The 12622-nt window shown below is 40.3% G+C and overlaps 1 protein-coding gene across 1 annotated transcript in view; it reads right to left on the bottom strand.

The window, feature by feature from the left end:
* The window catches only part of smpd3 (sphingomyelin phosphodiesterase 3), a 57157-nt gene extending 45024 nt beyond the window's left edge, over window positions 1-12133 (bottom strand). Inside the window, exon 1 of the mRNA XM_088299129.1 lies at window positions 11901-12133. The gene's annotated coding sequence lies outside the window, so the exon portion shown is untranslated. The remainder of the gene's footprint in view (window positions 1-11900) is intronic.
* Window positions 12134-12622: the final 489 nt, after the last annotated feature.

The following is a 12622-nucleotide window of genomic DNA, read 5'->3' as shown; positions in this document are numbered from 1 at the left end:
GAAATGACTTGACTTGGGATGTAGGACTTGGTACCTTACTGACTCGACTTAGACTTGTACTACATGACTGAATTAAATTAAAGCAATTAAGCAGTCAGCGTTGCGGCACCTTTGCTCATTTGAAGTGGATACACTGAACACTAACAGCGATGGAAGGAGCATTTGGATTCATGGATTCTGGTGAAGTTATTGTTAAATATCCACAAAGGAGAGCACTTGTCAGGAGAGAGAAAAAATTCTGCGCTCGTTGGCGGTCACTGTCGGTGCGTGTATTGAATGTTGCTATAGAAACAGCCCAAAGTTCATGCCACGGTAAACACAGGCAGAGTTGCTGAAATGTCCTTTTTAAAGGACACAAAATACAAAATGTTCAGAAGCCCGTGCTTTCATTTTTCCTTTTCGATTTGTGTCTTTAAGAATGCTGCCATTTAAACGTTATGTCTTCATCTTATCCAACGAGGTTAAATTCCTTTAGATGTGTTGGCTTCAAAGTGAGTGATTTTTACAAATGTATTTTTAACCTCTGGATCATTTTCCGGGGAAATCTGACACCAGCGTTAGGTTCTTTTGGTTCATCAAAGATTCTCACACAACAAAGAAACTTACATTTTTAAACATAAATTATTCCCTGTGTCCCTGGATTTTGTCTTCATAATGTTCATCCGACCAAACACAAATCCACAGAGCACAGTCAAACAAGAATCTGCTTTTACTCAAACCACTCATTAGTTTGAGTGTGTCAAATGTTGAATCGAAAATTGACCATATGTGAGGCTGAGAATAGAAGCAGAATGAAGAGGAAGTTGAAAATCAGGTTAGCATGCAGCACAACAGCACAGCCCTCCCTGTCCAGATGTTATCTTTAACCTCAGCACCTCACTAATTACTGTACACAGCTGCCTCTCGCCTTCTCTACCCTCCAAGCACCGTATACACATTTATTGAAGTTACCGCATAGCCTGTGGTCCATGCAGGTAATGACAGATTGTGTGTTGTACCTTGAAACGCTGTGTGGTCTATTTGAGGTCCCTCCCCTGTGTGGTTGCTCGTCATGAATCTCACAAGTCATGTTTGAGTAACAAGGGGCACATTTGATACACACTCAAAGGATCAAAGGACACTGCACCTTGTTTTGTAAATGTTTATAAATGTTAAGTTTATACATTTTGCAAATCTGTATTTCTGTAATACATGTATATTGTAAAATAACTATCCATATATCCAGATGGTGCTGTATTTCTTTTTTCTTGTTGAGTACTGACTACATTGTGAAATAAACGGTATATTAAGTTTCCTCAACTAGTGGTTGCAGTGTTTATTTATTTAGTCCTTAAATTGCACAAATGTTTGTTTAGGGTGGAGCTAGACACACAGGTGTCCCATAAACGGTTGACAGAGATACTTGACAATGAAAATGAATAACTCGATCTCATTTGCAATTTCTATTTCTGTTTCTTTTCACTCTTAGTTTCCACTTCCCATCAATAACACAATTAGAGGCAGCACTAACTCTTCATGTTTTGTTTCCTCCCTGTCATTTTGATAGTCAGAGCTGCCTGGACGGCACAGCCCATCGAGTGATAGAGGGGTAGGGGCCGGTTTACTACTGCACACTTAAGATGTGCGGATGTGCTTCTACCATGACGAAACTCAAGCGCACCGCAAGTACAGAGAATGAAATATCCACTTTGATTAACCATGATCAAAGTCAGCTGTGACCACTCCCACAGGTGTGCAGCCCTCCCTCTTACTCCCTCTCTGCCAACATTACCAATTACCAACATGTGCAGATTTATGGCGCGTGCCACGCTGGATTCACGTCGGTCATGTTACTGGCGTGGAGGTGACAATTTGTTTAGTGTGCCATTTTAAATGACTTATACCGTAGCACCTATTTTAATCCTCACTGGTGAAATACAAGAAAACCTTCCGAAAACAGAAGCAGCAAACGTGCCATGATCACAGCTTTAGAATTGGAGCCATGTACCAGTCATACGCAATTGTCTGCAAGGGGACAATGAATGATGCGCCGTAATCTTCTATAATTTAATAAATAAACGGCCGTGATGACTGGCAGATAACACATACGTAGTCACGTAGTTTCCAAATATAAACCACACAATGGAAGATTAATTCAACCAAACCCAAATCCTGCTTTATGCCTTGAGAAGAGGTAAAAGCAGGACCCACAGTGGAAACATAATCTCTCTGTGTTCACACAGTCTGTTCACACAGACCTGCCAAAAGCAGCAGGCAACCTACCCCCGCTGCACACGTTCACTCATCATATATTTGCACATCTGGACAAGCTAAATATAGCTTCTGAGAAATAAGCGGTGGTGTCCAAAATTCCCATCCAAGGGACTTCATTCAGCAGCAGATCTTAGAAATGACTTTTTTTCCCCCGTAAAGACAATTACACACTTTTCCACGAGAATTTTAACCTTTAAATTGTCAGGATCGCCGTACGGCGAGGAGGAGGTAGGACCCAAAATGCGAGGAAGCAGGGACATGGGTAGCGAAAGGGGAATTTATTAAAGGAATCAAAACAAGGAAAAACAACATGGCCGTGAGCAAGATAACAAAGGGTAACCAAAACGAAACTAGCAGGATCGGAGGGCGAGGAACAAAAGACAGGGACCAATACTGGGGAACGTAACGGGAACGAGAACGAGAGCATGAACAAGGGACGAGAACAAAACGCGGTCGTGAAAGTCCGTGAGGAGCGACAATGACCCGACACTGTGTTGTCGGCGTGGGAAGCTTAAATAGTCCAGTAATTAGGCGGCAGATGGGGATCAGGTGTGTGATGGTTCACGTGAAACAGGTGCGTGGCTGGTGAGGACGACTGCTGAGGGGGAACGCCCCCACTCAGCTGGCAAAACAATAACACAAAAACATGAAAACTTAAAAATAACAAAAACCCTGCCATGCCCGACACGGATCATGACATAAATAAACTGATGAGGTTGAACTTTGTAATTACAGTTTCTTTAACTCCTTCATGGGCCATAGACAGTTAAAAAGACAGAATAAGATGATGAAAAAGAAGTTAAACTATAAGCGCACAGAGAGGTGTAACCAAAATGAATCCATCAACATTTCGCATATCAACTCTGAATTGACATATTGCCCAAAACATGAATATTTAAAAAAGCCAGAATAAATGAACTTGCACCAGTTGATTTACAATATTGACAAACAAGGACGAGCCATCAAACTGGAATAAAATTGGTTCAATTCTCTGCTCTCTTCTCTGTTCCATATTGGGCTTTTAGATCACCAACGGAGAGAATTTATAAGGGGCAAGATGATAGTCTGTCTTTGCTGTGTTTCTACATCCATACACGTGTTTTTAACAACTTTACAGATTCTCAATGGCTTATTGAAGGTTTACATGAACTCCTTTGAGTCGTGTGAGTGCGTGCGTGTGTGTTGTATACACAGTTGACCTTGTCTAGGTCGTCTGCCTCATACTGTGAGTCATTACAATGAGGCCCTAAATGCATGATGTAATATGACAGTGGCGAGTAGATTGCAAGAAAAATTCCCAAAAGTCTGACAACAACAAAAGACACATTGAGTTCATCCTCGGGGGCAATTCTGGAATCCATGCAACCTCATTCCAGCCCACATTCAAGTCATTTCCTGCAGGAAATGATGACTGAGCTACAACTAATGATGACCCGAAAACGAGTTAAGTGGGTTATACAGCGTTCCCTCACTTTTCACAAGTCATACGTTACAACCACCCGTACAATAGGTGAATTTCAGCAAATTAGAGGTTGACTTTTTTGTGTGATTCATGCCGTTACAAACACAACCCCACTTGGTTCCTTTTTTTTTAGTAATTATGGCAACTAACTATTGTTTTGCACAACAGCAATTAAAAATGTGCATTAATCCTGCAGGTTTGTACCTTTGCCTACAGTGTGAAGCGGAATTCGAGTTAAGGTAAGTCATTTTAACATAAAAAGTAAAGAAAAAAGAAAAGCTAAAAAAAATTAAACCAAAAAGCACATTTGAGCAGCATTTTGAGCATTCAAACAATCAGAGTGAAACAGCGCACTCAGGGCGTATTTTTGAAGGCACCCACGGTGAGGGAATGGGAATTTTAAAGGCAACGAACTCCGGGGCGTGTTCAGAAATACGCTCAGAGTATGCACTGCTTCAACCAAACGTTTCAAATCTTAGAGAGTTGTTCAAAATTGCCGTTCAGTTATTCAGAGTGCACGAAAAACGGAGTGCCTTTAAGTGTTGAGATACAGCCATGTCTTTATGTAGAAAAAAAACAAACGCAGTACAGTGTTCCCCTTGATATTTGTGAGGTGAGGGACAGAGCAATAAATCTTAAATTTAATAAATCTGCAATCAGTTGACATCACCTGCAAAAATGTTTATAATGGCCGATAAATGCCACAAGATGGCGTCTAAGCACTACTTCGGCAAGGCCGTGTGTGTCCTGCCTGTTTGAACCGCATCCCCTTAATCCAACATTAGCAAAGCACTATATGTAGCATATAGACGATCACAAGTTAGGATGAGTGAAGTTCACCACTAAATGGGCGACGGTCAGCACAAGGACTCAACGTCACTTGCTGCTGGATGAACGCGCACTCCGACTGGGAACACGGTGCACCAGTGCGTCTGGCAGTCCAGATGGAAACAGTTCAAGCATGAGGTGCTGATTGGTTTAGAACAGTGTCCGAACAATAGCCTGTTGGCGATTTGCATCCCTGTTAAAAAATGTAAAATTCACAGTGACATTTATGGCAGATGTAACAGAAAACAGGTTCTTTTTTACAATACATTTTTAAGCCCCGCATGAACCATATGAAATATCAAGTGGCTTTAAATTGGTTGTACGCTCATCTAATATGAGAAAAATATTGAAGTATCGTTAAGTCCCAAATTTTTCATGAAGCCAAAATTTGAGTTGGTGTTTTCTATGTATTTATTTATTGATGGCAATATGTTGCCAGGAAAAACACAGACAGGCGAGAAGATTTTAGAAATGTGAAAATGTATGAAACATGAATAAGCCTGCTTTGCCAATGAGTATGAATCATTTTCAATTGAGCTTTGTCATCAAACGTGATATGACCTCAGTTCTCAAAAGACTTTCACACATGAAAACAAATCTTCAAGGTTGGTCCAGATGTCATAAGATGTGATTTGCAATTGCAAATATGAATACAAAGGATTTACATGTGTTCCGAGTAATGTCATGTAGACAATCTGGGTCAATATCACATCACTATAAGTAGCTTGCTTTGTTTATTTATTTGGAAAAGAATTATCTTGATATTTTTGCAGATATTCTCTCATGATGCTAGCACATGAGCCTGTTGAACTGATAGCGAGAATGAAGGGAAGGAGAAAAGATGGCGGGATGTCAGGCATATGAGAGTGAAAGAAAGGAATCAGAAGGTTAGCCATAGAAGGCACATGCCACCTGAACAAAATTGGTGTTTCAACTGTTCCTATCGACAGCACAGATAAAAAAACAACAACAACAACAATTTATATATATATATATATATGTATGTATATATATATATATGTATGTATATATATATATATATATATATATATATATATATATATATATATATATATATATATATATATATATATACACAAATGATGATAGATAGATCGATCGATAGATAGATAGATAGATGAAAGGTTTGGAGGCCACTGTGGAGGACATTTTTCTTGTTGTTTTATTTATTAAACATTCTGAAACCAATTAATCAGTGTGGGCAAAGATATGCTGGGCAATTATATATTATTCATGTATAAACAGACACCCACAACAATATGACCACTTGCAAAATGTAACGTCGGTTATTGGTCACTGACACATACACATTCAGTGTGTTTGTGTTCATAGTGTCTTCAAACATCCATCCATCCATTATCTGTACCTCTTGTCCTCACAAGGGTCACAGGGATTGCTGGACCCTATCCCAGCTACCTTTGGGCAGTAGGTGGGGTACACCCTGGACTGGTTGCCAGCCAATCGCAGGGCACACAAAGACAACCACACTCACCTAGGGACTCAAAGCGCTTCACACTATTACCTCATCTACCGATTGATGACATACCATCCATCCATCCATTTTGTGTACCGCTTCTCCTCACTAGGGCCGCGGGGGTTGCCGGAGCCTATCCCAGCTATCTTTGGGTAGTACTGAACTGGTTGCCAGCCAGTTGCAGGGCACACAGAGACGAACAACCATCCGTGCTCACACTCATACCTAGGGGCAATTTAGAGTGGCCAATCAACCTGCCATGCATATTTTTTGGAATATGGGAGAAAACCGGAGTACCAGGAGAAAACCCACGCAGGCACGGGGAGAACATGCAAACTCCACACAGGAAGGCCGGCGTCTGAATCGAACCCACAACCTCTGCACTGTTGCACTGTGAGGCTATCATGGTAACCTGTCGGCCACCGAGCTGCTGTCTTCAAACATTTCAGTCTTTAATTACGTTAATAAAAGTCCAGCAAAATAAACATTATTCTTATAAGTGAATCTCCTTTTCCCCTGTGAACTTTTGAACATTCTCATACTCGTTTGTTATGCTTCACACGAATGATTCTTGCTACAGTTCTTGGTATTCTCCTTTCTTGTTAGGATCAGAATCGCAATGAAAATGCCCTTTATTGTCATTGTACTCAGTGTACAACAAGGGAAGAGAAAGAAGGAAGTGCAATGTAGACAAGAACAAGCTTAATGTTGGCCATCTAAAAATGTGACGATTAAAATAAAAACATCTGCATACATGGCCATTTGACATGCATGCTGTACAGAAATGAGATGAAAGGAAGGACCAGGAAGAGGGCGGAGGTGGATCATAAATGTATGTTAATACAAAGCTTGTCTCTAATTTGCTCTACAACATCCAATTTGGGCTAAAACAGTCAAAAACTGTAATCATATAGCGGCTGTAACTCTAAATGTGTGCCCAACATAGCCGAGAAGGCTCTGGAAGAGGGTGGCTGCATGCTCTCCCTGACCATGCACCTTCTTTTTGGTCACATTGTTGACTATGAAAGAGAAATTCAAATGATTCCTTAAGATTTTTTGACATGTCTTTGATTATTATACGAATAAGACAAGACTTTAAAACAATGTAAACATTATTCTTAGTCAGGCTCAAGTGATACACAGATCACACACGTTGCAGAGCGCCAAATTTATCTGTCTGCACCTTGATGAAATATACCAAAATCGCGTTACACCAGCTGTACCACAAGTAAGATAAAATATAGTCTACTTTTTGTGAGCAAATTTGCTGATGCGCCAGGTGGCGCGGCAGGAGCACCCGCGTTTACCAAATTCACAAACGCTCTGAATTATTATGATGTGCCTGTTTTTTACATTGAGTGCTGACGACTTTTTGTTAACAAATTGTCGGATGGGTCTGGGGCGAGGCAACTGTATGGTGGAATGCAAAGAGCGGCGCGACACGGCTCCAAACACGGGAGATTAGACTTGCCCCAGCTGGCAAATGAAGTTATGTCCGTTTGCACAGGTGCCAGTCTACCAAAATACGCTCCCAAGACCCGAAAATGTTGGGCCTTAGAGTGATTTGGGGGTTCCGTTCATCAGTTGAGCCTACGGTAGTATTGACGATCAAACAATACATTATTACTGTATAACATGAAATTATTAAAAGTGCATCATGGCTCTAATACCCCCTTGTAGATTTCAAATTGTCATGATTTCAACTTAACAGCAACCAGTTAGGCATTGTTCACAAAATGTTCTACAGTCCAATGAGCAAAATCTGATGCTTTATTTAGAATTTACACCCTTGCCAAATGGTACCCTTCATTTAATGCCGATTAAAGAAATTCTTTTGCTGTGCATACTCTGCAATGTGATGACCAGATGTGGTCAAAAGTAGGCCGACTGAATAGAGGATCAAGGTGACAAGCCAATGAAATAGCTAATCCCAAAAGCTTTCACAGAGTGTCTGCGTGTCTGATCTGTTCTGTGCTGTCATATCAGCCATCCATGTGCACTTTGTTTGGAAGGAGGAAATCTGCCCTCCTGAACATTTGGCAGACTGACGGTGAACTCAGGTCAGATGTACGCATTGTAGTGTACTAATTCAATACGTTGAAATGCGACTCCAAAGGTGACAGAGAAGAGTGAAAACGCAATTCATTTTTTCTGGATTTGAGAGGAATATACCATGTATTTGTTTTTGTCTAACAAATTTTACAGTTGAGTTCAAAGTACGGTTAAATCGACTGACATTCTGACACTTCAATGTAGTCCAATATTACCATTCAGTCACAGTGTACAATGGTAAATATGTTTGTAAAAAAATGGATGATGAACTGAGGTGATGCAAAAGTATTTTTTGTTACGGTCGGTAAACCTTCGTCGGAAAAAGGTCATTGTAGTCCATTACTTTCAAATAACTCAAACACCAACGATACAAGAATACAGCACTGTAATAAAAGTTGATTTCAAACATGGAAAGTCAAAGTTTAACTTCATTGAAAACTGCATAAGTAACATTTCCTGTACCTCGAGAGGAAAAAAAAGAGCACAAACATTAGCACACCGCTGGTGAAGGAGAGACAAACAAACCAAATGCCAACAAACATGGTAGGTGGAATGAGGTGAAACAAAATGGACATTCATAGCATGCAAAGTGATGACGAGAATCTAGGGCTCTCTTTTTTATTTTTATCTTTTGCAAATATTGTGAATCCTGCGCTGGCGGCAAATTATACCAACACACAGGCGAGTGCATGCAGTTGAACCTAAGAGAGGGAGATCTGCGCAGATGTGGGAATGCGTACATCACTCCAGTCATACATTGACACTTACGACATAGTGGAGTGCAGATAACTGATTTCTGATCCAGAAATGTGTGCCATGAAGTGGCCATTCATGCCTACATAATCCCTTCGAATAAAAGCATCTTTTTGACCTATGTCCACACTGCACATGTCAGGACAAAACATTTTCTCTTTGGGTAGAGATCCAAAATGTATTTCTTATAGATGATGTTGGTTTATGTATGAGTACATTTTCTAGCAATGGTGTGCCTTGGGTTTGGTACTACAACAAAGCTACAATGTAAGGGCTTTTTCGTATTCAGATATAAGTTTGATTCCTCATGTGCATCAACGCTAAGGCCGTCGTCACATGCTGCCAGGGCTTTGACAATGAACTACATTCAGGCTTGCTTGAGAGGACCTTGAGGGGGAGAAGAAGGAGGCGTTGATACACACTACTTGAGTGTTAAGTAACAGCCCACCTTTAGAAGGAGATGCTCACTTTAAAAGCCAGCTAAAGAGCAGCACACGTTGAAAAGAAATGTGTTCTGAATTTACTCAATTTTATTTTGTCAAGTTGTTGCATGAAATAAAATCATCTGGCTCCGGGGATCATTTTTCAATAGAAAAAAATACCTAGTCTGTTTTTAAAAAAATCATCTGGATCAAGGTTTGCCAGGAGATCTTCAATATTTCATGGTACAGTGGTTAGGAGTCACTGCTTTCGACAACTTTTATAAATGTGTACTGTTAAATCAAATAATAATAATAATAATAATAATATTGCCTTTATTAGTCCCACAATGGGAAAATTCAAGATTCGAACCCAGGCCTCCTGGGGAGACTGGGTCCTGAACGCGGCGCCTTAGACCACTCGGCCATCCTGGCAGCCAAAATTCGAGATTCGAACCCAGGCCTCCTGGGGAGACTGGGTCCTGAACGCGGCGCCTTAGACCACTCGGCCATCCTGGCATGTATGTACATGTATATGCTTATTCTATAGTTCTACTTATTTTATTAAATTTGGTCATGTTTGCAACCAATTACCAAAATTGGATTAGTTGCACATGCAGTACTTGTGTATAGTTTCTTATTAATGACAGCTTTTACACTATTGAATGACGGCCATTTTCTAATACTGATCGTAGCAGATTCTCCCTTTCACTGGAAACACAGTACTTTTGAAAATCTGCTGGGATTTCTGTTAATGATTTTAGACCGGAAAAATGAAACGAAATAAATATGTTATCCCCTGAAAGACATAACATCAATCGCACTAAAATGGCCTTTGGGCGAAACTTTTTTATTTGATTTTGCTACGAAAATGAGTCTGAGTCTGAGTATATATAAGTAAAACACATCACTAATATGCTAGCATCCTCTCTTGAGTCAAATTCGATGATAATTGTCGTATCATCCTGTGCGCAAAACTGTAACCTACCCTCAAATATGCAATACATAGCCACAGTGTGCATAATTTTGTATGACACTGTCCACATCTACTATAGTGACCCTAACCTCCTGCACAAAGGTGCAGAAACCAGACCCTACACTATCATGTGTCATTGGTCGCGATAAAACTTGTCTGCTCTGTCATCAGTTTGCTGGACATGTAATGTATGTGTGTGGGGGTGGGTGTGCGTGTGCGTGTGTGTGTGAGTGCGTACATGTGTGTAATGTAATATAATCTTGGTTTTTTTTTATTTAGATTTTTGTTACACCCTTAGATGCTCTTATGCTTAAAATAGTGTAATGTTGTTATTTTTAACATACTGTATATCATACCTTCTGCTTTGAAGACATGGCCTGCGTACCCTGTGTAATTTAAATGATCCAGTGGCTAGCCCTCAGTTTCCCTGCTGCAGTTTGGCAGTGTAGAATGTTGAATTTGCTAAGAGCTTGTAATTTCAGTGTTGATGGAGTTCAATTCAAGAGATTGGTTCATGTGCAACAGACAATTAATGCCTCAATGACGAAAAGCCAACACAATGCACAGTATGTGACAGCCTGTGAAGGTTAGTCTCAAGATTATGCTGAAAGATGTCGACATATTGCACAACCTTCTGCGTCTCCTCAAGAAGAGTGTCCTAAATCCGTTCATATCAACATAATCAAAAGCAAATGTGATGTTTTAACTAAAGCCCGAGCCTTTTTATAACTCGATAGGATCATTGAAGAACTAGGCTTTGGGCCCAAGTCAGATCTATAGGATCAAAATCACCAGAAAGCAAAAAATACATTGAGGCTACTGCCATTATAGTCATCTTTACCTTCTGCCAATGTAGTGAAATGTCTACTTTTTCTTTCAAACTAGAGTATAGAGAAAAATGCTTAGATATGAATACGTGCAACAATTCCAACAGACATGTTCAGACCTATGCTTAACCAAAAACAGTCTGAGGTCGTGCACTGAGGTACAGTGACCGAAGATGATAGGAGCTTTGAAAAGGAAGAAGAGGGACATAGATTTTATACATTTAATAGCATCCTTTTAAAGTGTCCCTAGCATTTAAATTCATAAAGACATCTTAATTTGGTATTTTACAGATCATATTGTCTAGAGGGAAGAAATGCTAACTATATGGTTTGTTTCTTTCATTATGATATACTGTTGGTAAGATCTAATCAGAAAGGCGATGCAATAGTTAATAACCATTGCACAAATATCAGGGTGAGGAGCCAATTAATTTTTGTTCAATAGAGGTGTTTTCTTTTTTTTTTTTTTTTTTTTTACGAAACGATATAATCATGTCCCCAGGGAAACCAAAATAACACGAGTGGGCACTGTAATATTTGTCTTACTTTGGTTAGCTTGTCTGTGTACCCACGCACAAGAAAGAAAAGGCTGGGGGCGGGGGGAGCGAGGGAGAGATGGGTCATGCAAAAATGAGTCAAATGTTGAAGCCCCGGCGGTTGGGCTGAGCTTTAGGCGCGGCTGGAGGACCACTGACAATACGTCGCAAAATGCTTTTTAACACCCAGCTAAAAGCGAGCTCAGCTGACCGGAAAGGAATCGTCCGTTTATCGCCAGCAACAGTCAATCAATTATGCATAATTAACAAAAGAGCAGTAGAAAGAGCAAATGACTTACCGTGGGAATCGCTCCTATATTTGCTGAACGCAGGTGTGCGCCGTGCAGTTTGGCCGCGATCCTCACGCGCGCGCGTGTTTTGTCTCCTCAATGAAGAGGGCAGTGAGCGTGCGGGAGCCCAACCTTCCCGAACCAGCAGCTGGGCAAAGACCGAGTGAGCAGCAAGACCGAACGAAAGAGAAAGACGACGAGCGTTATCTGTTCAGCACCGCACGGCTTCGAACAGCTCCCAAATGACGTCACTGCCTAGCCACGACGCCACGCCTACTCCCACATTGACAGTCCCAGAAAGAGCTCTTGAACCATTAACAATAGTGACCCTGAGAAGAAATTATAAGGCTATCAGGAAAATCATCCATCATTCGTCATAGTAAATGTAAATTTAAAAAATCGACATTGCTAAAACAGTATTAAGGTCATAAAGTCATGTCACAAGACATGAGAATAAACAAGGATACATTCGCCATTTTCACACCACTATCCAAGTTAACTTTAATAGTCGGAGACCAGCTGTATGTCTCAAGAGACTTTCTATGTATTAATTGGGTACTATTCTTCAATTTGAAATACAATTGTGGTTCCTATTAATTATTCAACAAACCAAACAAAAGTAGCATTTTGAATCTGTGCAATTCTTTCACAGGAACAGACAATCAATAGCACTAAATAAAGTTGTATCATATTGTATTGTAAACAAAATTGCTCTCACTGGATTTATGACT

The sequence above is a fragment of the Idiotropiscis lumnitzeri genome, chromosome 6 (assembly GCF_059441095.1).
Source record: "Idiotropiscis lumnitzeri isolate Australia: NSW breed Sydney's pygmy pipehorse chromosome 6, RoL_Ilum_1.0, whole genome shotgun sequence".
NCBI lineage: Eukaryota > Metazoa > Chordata > Actinopteri > Syngnathiformes > Syngnathidae > Idiotropiscis > Idiotropiscis lumnitzeri.
This window is presented reverse-complemented; position numbering and strand designations above follow the sequence as displayed.